This window comes from Ammospiza nelsoni, chromosome 8 (genome assembly GCF_027579445.1).
Source record: "Ammospiza nelsoni isolate bAmmNel1 chromosome 8, bAmmNel1.pri, whole genome shotgun sequence".
Classification (NCBI taxonomy): Eukaryota; Metazoa; Chordata; class Aves; order Passeriformes; family Passerellidae; genus Ammospiza; species Ammospiza nelsoni.
In genome coordinates this window covers 2336016-2346202 of record NC_080640.1, presented here as the reverse complement: position 1 = coordinate 2346202, position 10187 = coordinate 2336016, and the positions used below count along the sequence as shown (strand labels likewise).

The 10187-nt window shown below is 46.7% G+C and overlaps 1 long non-coding RNA gene across 2 annotated transcripts; it reads left to right on the top strand.

The window, feature by feature from the left end:
• Positions 1-384: 384 nt before the first annotated feature.
• Positions 385-4310, top strand: LOC132076274 (uncharacterized). Of its 2 annotated transcripts, none has more exons than XR_009418881.1 (2): positions 385-480; positions 2701-4310. It is a non-coding gene; the product is annotated as an uncharacterized LOC132076274 (long non-coding RNA). The 2 variants fall into 2 exon arrangements; XR_009418880.1 differs by having other exon boundaries at positions 421-480; positions 1491-4310.
• Positions 4311-10187: the final 5877 nt, after the last annotated feature.

Here is a 10187-nt window from a genome sequence, read left to right as displayed (position 1 = left end):
GACCATTCCATGCTTTCTCCAGCCATTCCTCTTCATTCCTCTGGCTGGAACTCTGTGGGAACCCTGGATGCTGAGAATTTTAAACTTTCTGTGCTGGCAGGCACAGATCCCCAGGAGAACACTGCACTGACCTGAGGCTGTGGAGAAGCTTCCAAAATGGAATGATGGAACTGGGATTGTGGGTGTGGAGTTTGGGTAGAAGTGTGTGATATCACAGGGTGGGAAACTTAGAGTTTAAGTGTAGGGGGCTAGAGTATGGGTAAATGAAGGTGGTATAGAAGTAATCTTATCTCCCCAAAGAGTTGCAGCTGAACCAATTACTAAAGATTAGGAGCAGGCCCGATGTTAACAGGCCACACCTGTAGCCAATTGGAAGAGTGAGATAAAAGAGTGGATTGGTGGGAACTGGAGTCAGTTGGCTGCTGTGAGGATGAGCAAGAGTCAGTGCTGCTGGAGCTGCCTATGAGAGACATCAAGGAGGTGTGAAACTCTAGCAATATGGAACCCTTGCAATGTAATGACAACAGAGCTCTTGTACTCTAATGACAACAAGCTCCTGCTTGGACTGGAGCCCCTGGGAACGAGCAGTGAATTCCCAGGCAGCCACAGGGACATTCCTGCTGCTCCCAGCCCCCAGGACCACCTGATATGTACTAAATATGAAATATGACAACTCCTGGGCTTCTGGAAGGCCCCAGGGTTCCAGGCTGGGATGGTGCCTGTGGGACCTGCAGGAACACCATGGATGGGTCGCTGCTGCTCACAGTGCCCCCATTGCAGGAGCTCCTCCCTCCCACAGAGCCCAGAAATGATGGGAACAGCAGATTCTGCTGGCTTGCTTGAGCTTTTTGTGTCTTTTTAATTTTCTTGTTGCTTACACATGAAATAATGGTAATAGTCCCTAAAAGCTGTTATTCCCCATGCTGGGAGAACACTCTTTAGCCACCTGCTGTAACAAGCATGTTTCAAATCCAGCATTTTCTGCAAGAACATAACCTCCACTTCTTGGGAGGTTTTACCAATCAGCTGCTGGATTTTCAATTCTAATACCTCAGCTATTTATTTATTCATTCAAATGTGCAATTTATTTAAAGCTGTCTAGCATTTTATTTAATGTTTCTTCAGACAACCAGAATTAGAATGAGCAACTCTAAACTTAGGGGTTTTTTTCACTATGCTGTACATAAGTGAAAAAAAACATAATGAAGAGACAAAAATTAAACTTTCTTTAGGAAATAACTTCTCGGTAGAGGCTTCACACCTGTCTCACTCCAGTGGCAGTGTTGTGATTGATATGGGTAAGTTGTAAATGCCATGAATATTTAAATTTGTATGCAGCACAGGCATTTTTCAGGCAAAAGCAATGATTTAATTCTATAGCTGTCTGCTGCTGCCACGTGGGTTCCAGGTGAAACAGGAATCTTGTGCTTTGTGCTGACAGGGAGTGAGCAAAGTGCTGAGCTCTTTTCCATCTCAAGTCCTTGCTGCAGGTGGGCACATCCTTGATCCCTCACGCTGCCATAAAACAAAGGGAAAAGCTGTGGGAGCACTCACTGGCTGCCTTCCAGTGTGGGGGATCCTGCACTGAATTCTCAACAAGGACTTTGCAAAGAAGATTCTGGGTTTCTTTTGTCCCCTCCCTGAAGGGTTCTTTATTCCTCTCCCACAGTGTTCCGGAGATGGGGAGTTTTTAATATTCAAATCATTGTCATTTGAAGCTTAGAAATGACATTTAGGTATTGTGCTGAAGTAAGTCTCAGATCACAGAATCGTTTAGGGTGGAAAAGACCTCTGGGATCATCGAGTCCAAGCTGTGCCCAATGCCCAGCCCAGAGCTCTGAGTGCACCTCCAGGAATTACTGGGACACTTCCAGGGATGGGAACTCCAGTGCAGCCCATTCCAATGTTTAAGAACTTTTTCCATGGAGAAATTCCCCCTGCTGGCAGTATACATTTATCTGATTTATGTATCCGATCACAGAATCATTTTGGGTGGAAAAAACCTCTGAGACCATCGAATCCCAGCTGTGCCCATCCTCACCCTGTCCCCAGCCCAGAGCACTGAGTGCCGGCTCCAGGAATTCCTGGGACACCTTTGCTCCAGGCTGAGCCCTTTCTCAGCCCCCAAAGTCTCCATTAAAACAAGGAAATTAAATTCTCCCCCACCCCAGGCCTCCTCCTCAGCTCTGAGCCCCACAGGTCCCATCCCAGCTCAGAGAGGTCAGGGGGCTTCACCAGGAGCGTTTTCTTTATCATTTTTCTTTAGCATTTTGTCCACACTGTGCCTCATCCCCCCAGGCCCTCCTGGGCACAGTCTGATCCTCAGCAGTTACTCAATTTTATGGGAAGGAGAATTTGTGGAAGAAGGTCAAAGGAGATTAATAAAGGACAAGGTGCCTAATAACTACACAATAGTAGACAAAAATAGGAGAATGATCAGTGCTCGCGCTGTGCTGCTTGCACTTATTACCCTGCATTAGCAGCATTCATAATTTAAAACTTTAATAAACTCCCAGCCTCTTTGGGCCGAGATAGATGTTGCTGCTGGTTTTATGAGCTCCACAATGGGCAGAAGCTTTATGCAACGTGATTATCCTGCAGCAGCAAACACCTCATCACCCTGGGAACATCCTCATGAGCAGCTCAAAGGGACAAAATCAGACCAAAAGCAGCCCTGAGACAACATGGTTTCACTTTCAGGTTGGATTGCTGTGGAGTGGAGGTCACTCAGGCTTGGAACAGATGGTAAAGAGATGGAAGGCTCCAAACAGCAAAGCTCAGAATCCTGGACTGGTTTGGGCTGGAGGGGACCAACAGATCACCCAGCTGCACCCCTCCATGGGCCAGGGACACCTTCCAAGGACCAGGCTGCTCCAAGTCCAGTCCCAAGGTGATTCCTCATGGAGCTGCTCCTTTTCCCTATGTTCCTTCATGTTTCCTACAGTTCATTAAACCATGGTTGTCACCCTTAGGAGCAGTGGTTATCCCTCAATCCAGGACTATCTGGCGTTTTTCCCTCCTATTACACAGCATATTTATTTCTTCATCTCCTTCTCCAAGCCAAAGCTCAGGTGTTGGATGCACCAAACATCTCCTCCCATGCTCCAGGTGCTGCTTGGATGTTCCAGGTGTCTCTGGAGCCAAGGTCACACAGCTGGGACAGATCTTCTGCCCCTGGACAGCAGCTCCTTCCTTCTTTGCCCTCTTATCCCAAAGGATTTGGGGTTTTTTGCCCCAGGTAGAGCAGGTGAAAGGGATGAGCAGTGAGGAGAGGCAAGGTGCTCAGCACCAGCTGTGGGGTGGGTTTGGGGTCCTTGGGGCCTCTCCCAGCAGGATCCCAATCCCAAAGGGACTGGCTGCAGTGCAGGGAGGCAGAGCTGGAGCCAGCCAGAGCCTGAGGACACCTTCACTGGGGACAAAGGGAAGGACAAACAAGAGGGTTTGATCTTCACAGGGCAAAGCCTCGGCAGGAAAAGTCACCCCTTGCTGGCAGAGTTTGGGACAAGGCTCTGGAAGGTGCTGGGTACAGAGGGGTGATTTGTGTGGGCTGGAAAATCAGCCTGGACTGAGGGATAACAAAGGAGGGTCAGCAGAGATTCCCAAATAATCAAATGAGTCAGTTCATGAAAGAAAAAGGGGTGGCAGGCAGTGAGGAGCAGATCAGGCAGGAGAGGCTCTGCACAAGTGTGCAGTTCAATTTCCATGCATTGTGTGGCTCACTAAAGCTAATTCACTTCCCACCCACTGCATCATTGCATTTCATGGCTGGAACAGCATCCTCCTGCCAGGGGCCAGCAGAAAGACCAGGTAAAGGTCAGGTGAGGGTCTGAAAAATAGAATTACAGAGAGCACTGATTGCTTTATTGCAGGTTTTATTCCCTTGTTCAAAAAAAAAAAAAAAAAAAAAAAGGAATAACTTTTAAAGGGATGGGTGATGTTTTAAAATGTTTAAAGAAAAAAGAGAGAAAACTTTTGAAAGGATGGGTCATGATTTAAAATGTTAAAAAGAAAGGAATTAGTTTTGAAGAGATGGGTGTGGGTGATGATTTAAAATGTTTAAAGAAAAAAAAGAAAAATTTGTGAAGGGATGTGTGATGATTTAATATGTTTAAAAATAAAAAAAAAGAAGGGATTGTTGATGATTTTTTTTTTCCTTTTGAAGGGATTGTTGATGATTTAAAGTGTTTCACGTTTTTGGAGTAACAGAGCTGTATTGTGAGAGAAGACAACCACATCCTCTGTGTGTCCTTGCAGGATTTCATTGTTTGATTGCTGACAAGCAGAGCAATTAAAACTGAAGTTAAATTCTTTGCACTGAGTCATATTGTGCAAATATTTTCCTTTTGAGGCTTGGGCTACTCTGGGTTTAAGCTCTGCCAGAAGCCTGCATAATGATTTTGTTCTGTGTGCTGATGGTTTAGTGTTGTGTGTGAGAGAATGAAAGCTTTAGAGAATCCAGGGGCGGGGACTTTTTAGAATTTAAGTATTATTTTGCAAACATCCGCTGTCCCAGGCTGCCCCAGTGTCCAGCCTGGCCTTGGGCACTGCCAGGGATCCAGGGGCAGCCACAGCTGCTCTGGGCACCTGTGCCAGGGCCTTCCACCCTGCCAGGGAACAATTCCTTGTTGATATCAAATATAAACCAGTTTAAAGACATTCCCTTTGTCCTATACCTCCATGACCTGGTGAAAAGTCCTGCTCCAGCCTTTAGGCATAGGAGGAAACCAAGCCAAGAATTTTCTTCTTTAATTTAGTTTTTTTGTTGTCCCCAGCTCCAGCCCCAACTTCCCTTTGGCAGTCCTGGATCAGCCAGACACTGCTGGCCAAGGATCCCCCTCCCTCCCTCCTTGGGGATGCAAAACAACCCCTAAACCCTCCCAGCATCATCTCTGGGCTGTCCCTCTGTCTGTGGGGCATGGATCCTCTAAAACAGAGACCAGAGTTCCAGAATAAAGCAGGGATTGATTCACAGCATCTCCTCCATGGATGCACCTTGGGCAGCACCAGAGCCCAGCCAGGGCTGCACCCAAGATGAACCAAAATGGCCCCAAAATGCACGGCCGGGCACGGGCTCTGTCCCTGGGATCAGCTCTGCTCCATTTGCACCTTGCAGTTCATTGTCCCATCCCAGCTTTAGCCCTGCAGTCCCACCCTGCTTGTTTTTCTCTCTGCAGCCCACGGGGTTTGTGCTCCTGGGCTGAGATTTGGGTCATTTGTCCTTGGTGCCCAGCTGGAGCAGGAATTGTTTTGTGTCCCTGCTCTGTGCACAGAGCTCAGCATCCCTGATGTGAGCCCAGCCCCACACACTAAAGCAGCACAGAATGGGAAACATTGAAAAGCCAAACCTGAGGCATCACCAGCCTCCTTGGCTGGCTTGACTGGCAGCAAAGTGTTCCCAGTGTGGAACTGGGAGCTGCTTCCCAGCCTGGGCTGGAAATTCAGCATGGGAAGAGTTGTGTTAGTCAGGGATGGCTCCCTCCTCCTCAGCTGCAGGGGCCTGGGTTCAATTTGGTGGAAAATTTTGGATCTCAGTTCCTCCAGGTGCTGCCATTGGTACCCCAAAATAATTTGATTTTCCGGGCCATGAATCTATTCCTGCTGTTTTCTGCATGTTCTTCCTCACTCACAACAAATATAAACATGACCGTCCCTCAGAACCAACCTTCATTTGTCTCATTTCCCTGCATTTTGGTGCCTTCTTGGTGCAATGTTACTTGAATCAGTAAAACCAGGCAGAGGATAATTTTGCTCTCTGATTTTTGTTTTTTGTCATTGGTTGGAATTCTTCTCATTAGAGGAAAGGAACTGCTCACCAAATATCCCATATTTATAACGAGCACCTTTGCACAGTGCAATTTCCTCTGTTAAACTCCAGCTTTCTGAATCTCTGCTCCAAATTAATTGTATCTCACGAGGACAAATTTAAAACAGCCCAATAAAGAAAAAAATGTGGGTTGTAGACAATTTGGAAATCAAAATCATCCAGTGAAAAATGCATTTTATCTCTTTGATTTGTATGAATCACTGAACCACACTCCTGACATGGCTTAGAGAGGAGAAAAACCAAGCTGAGGCCTCACCTAACCATGGCAGGGCAATAAAATAATTGAACAGCCTGGGGGTGGTTTAATTCCTTTAATTCTGAGAGGGTTTTTTTCCCCAAATAAATGTCAGAAATTATGTTTAACATTCTGATATCTATTACAGTAATTAATATCACCGTGCCCAAGGTCTGGCAGTGACTTTCCAGGCAATTAATCCCACGAGGTGAGCTAATGCCACGCTCTCCACAGATGAGTTCTGAAGGAAAAGGGTTTAATTGGCTGAGCCAGGTCCATTAAAAGAAAAGGGATGTGGGATGTGTGACTTTGAGCTGGGTTTTAGGGCTGCTGCCCAGAGGACAGGGTCACCCAGCCTTGGGGTGTCCCTCTGGAGGTGTCCAACCCCATCCCACCCCTGTGCCAGGCCCTGGGGCAGCACCAGGAATTCTGTGTACAAACGTGGGTGGGAGCAGCAGGGATTTGTCACTGGGGTGATCTGGGTGGAAAAATTAAAAAAAAAGTTAAAACCTTTGGGGAGCTCAGGAGGGAGAATTTGGGCTTTGTGTGACATCAGGGACATCCTGCTCCTGACACACAAATATTTTTCCTCTGAGGTAAAATTCTTTTCTATAAAAAATCTTACACAAAAGTCTTGTAGCTTCCTACCAGTTGCTTGGGATACGGCAGAATGTGACTGAAAAGAAATAATTCTGATATTCCATAAAGCAGACATCTTTCTCAAAGTGAAATCTGCTGAACCATGAATGTGATTTCAACTTCATTTTTTACCATTGGAATATTTACAGGAATTACTGTGTTGGTATCACAACAAATGCATCAAATCAACATTGCTCTGGGATGATTTGTTATTTACTTTGGGAATTTTATTAGTATTTTTTAATTGCAGAGGAAAAGGTGTGTTTAAAAAAAAAACCGGCAGGCAAATGCTTCTTTGGAGTTATTAGGAAATTCAGGGTTAGGACATTCTGTGATGTACAGTTAAAAAAACTGATTTGAGGGCCTGAACCTTGAGTGTGATTTTTACTGCCAGTATAAGAGGAATAAATCAACAGAACAGGAAATGGAAAATTTGGCTGCAAACTTCTCTTTTCTAGAGCTTTTTCTGTGGATACATCTCTGTGCCACACATAATTTTGTATTATTTGTTATGGTTGTTTTGCTTTCAGATTCTCTGAACAGGCAGAAATAGCTGTTTCAAAGGTGCAAAATCTTATGGCAAAATTTTATTGGGGTTTTGTTCAGGGTCCTTTACCTTTGCAGCTCTGCAATGAAACAAATCCCATTTCTCCTGGGTTAAATGCAAAGCAGCCTCGAGTCAAAAGCCAGGGCTGACCAATATTTGCAATATTTGGTCTCAGTGAAATCAAATTTGCTTTCAGCTGTTGATTTATTTTTAGACCACTTAAAAAAATCATGGAATCTAAGAATGGTGTGGGTTAGAAAGGACAGAGTTCATGAGGAGTTCAGATTTTCCAAGGCAAAGTCAAAGGAAGTGTTAAAGGTGAGTAACTGGAAGTACAAACACTGGCAAGGAGGTATTTAGGGAAGATCTCAGCTGATCACTAAAATCCTCATAAAATCTGACCCAGGCTGGGTCAAACCACTTGGTTTGGGCTTGAAACAACTGCCAGAGCTTGTAAATTCAAATACAATTCCACAGAAGGGGACCCCAAAGGGCCACAAATCAGCAGGAAACGAAACTCTCCCATTTCCCAGCTCCCAAAAAGAGACCAGAGAAGCTCCAGTGCTCACCTGCTGTCACCTTTTCCTCCAGGTGAGCAGAGGGGGATCCCAATGGTGGCAGCAGAGGTGCAGATGATCCCTGATGTCCTTCAGGAAAAGATGGAGAGCCCAGGAGAATGCAGTGGGATTTGGGAATCCTCACAGCCCTGAGCACCAGCTGCAGGGAGGAGCTTGGTGCTGTGTCTCCACCACCACCAGCAGGAGGTTTTTCAATATTTTGATGAAGTTTGGGTGGAAATCAAGCTGGCATCCCTGGCTGAGCAGATGCCCAGCTGCCAGGATGCCAGCCTGCATCTGCTGTGATCCATGGGGACACAAATGGGGTTTGTGCTGTGCCAGGAAACCTGGGAATAAATCCCAGAGCCTGAGGAAAACACAAGGGCTTCAGACCCCAGCAGGTCCCTGAGGAAACAATCCCTGCACTGCTTTCCCATTAAAAGTGCATTTTTCAGGAATCAGTGGATTATAATAATGGATGGATTATGGATTAATGGATTATTAATAATGGATGGGAAATTCCAGTGCTCCCAAATCAGTAATGGGGTTTTTTTAGGATCAGGGGATGCTTCTTGAGCACTTCCCTCTCTGCAGGGAAACTGCTGCAGGACTCCCAGGGACACCATGAGAAATTGTTGGGAATTTTGGGACAAATGTGGTATTTTTAATAATTATGGAGAAGAAATCCTTCAGTTTCTCCATTCTGTCCTCACAAAGAGTTTCCTGCTGTGCAGCCACACAAACCCCACGAGGTTCTTTATATAATTGACTTTTGGGAGATTCCTGCTATTTTTTAGGCCACATTAGCCTAAAAAAGCAACTATTTGCATGTAATTAATTAAAACTGTTTCACAGAATTAAGAAAATATTATTTGCATTTTTCCTCAGGTAAAAGCAGATGTTGCACCCCCAGAATTCCACAAACTGAAGACGCTTCATACCAACAGGTTTGAACACTGGAAAACTTCAATATCTTGTACCCAAATTCCCTGAAGTAAAATAGTAAATAGAAATCCAATGCACAGAACTTTAGAATATTTGTATGTCCTCTTTTATAAAACAATTGTTTTTATACCACATGTTCTCTAAGCCTGGCAGATCAGGAAATAGGGGAGGTGAAAAATGGAATTCTGTTATGCCTGGAAAAGTTATTTTAGGTGGGTTTAGATATTTCTGAAAGGCAATAATTATAACTGGGGTTTGCTGTCTGTTTGGATGTCAGAATAGTAAAGCTGAAGGAAGTTTTAAGGCTGGTCAGGGCTTGGAGCAAGGTGGGACAGTGGAAGTGGGATGAGCTTCCAGGTCCCTCCCGGGCCATTCCTGGTTGGAATCACGCCTGGGAATTTCCTGCCGGCTCGGTCCCAGCCCCGTTTTTGGGGGATTTGTGGCAGGGATCGGTGCCAGCAGCAGCAGGAGCCGGTCCCGGTGCCGCTAGATGGCATCGCCAGCCCACGATTCACGCATCCCGGCTTTGCCCTGGGAATGAGGCCGGGATAAAGCAGATCCCGCTTTTCTCGGGGGAGTCCCGTTCTGAGCCGGGGCATCCCCCGGGATCGCAGAATCTCTGGGCTGGGAGAGACCTTCAAAATCATCGAGCCCATCCCAGCCCCAACCCCTCAACTGAACCCTGGCCCCCAGTGCCACATCCAGGCTCTGTTAAACACACCCAGGGATGGGGACTGCACCACCTCCCCGGGCAGCCATTCCAGAACTTTATCACTCTATTTCCTGATATCCAACCTGTATTTCCCTCGAGGCTGTGTGCTCTGGTTGTGTCAGTGCTGCTGCAGACAGAGCCCAGCCCCAGCTGAGCACAGGCACCTTTCAGGAGCTGCAGAGTGATGAGGGCAGCCCTGAGTCTCCTTTTCTCCAGGCTGAGCACCCCCAGCTCCCTCAGGGGTTCCTCACAGGGTTTGTGTTCCAGCCCCTCTGGATGTGCTCAGTGTCCCAAGGTCCTTCCCACACTGAGGGACACAATGACCTCCCTGCTCCTGCAGGCCACGCCATTCCTGATCCAGGCCCGGAGCCTTTGGCCTTCTTGGCCACCAGGGCGCTGCTGCCTCATGTCCAGCTGCTGTCCATCAGGTCCCTTTCTTCCTGGGCACTGTCCGGCCACATTGTCCCCAGCCTGTGGCACTGCAGGGGTTATTGTGGCCAAAACACAGGACTGGGCACTCGGACTCATTAAACTCCATCTTATTGGACTCTGCCCACCCATCCAACCATTCCAGGTCCCCCTGCAGAGCCCTCCTGCCTTCCAACAGATGGGCACACACTCACAGCCTGGTGGATGGAGCAGGAGAGGATGGAAAAGCTCCTGTGGTGTCACTGTGATATTTTCTGAAAAATCCCTTTGCCAGGATTTTTCTCCTGAGAAGCTGAGAA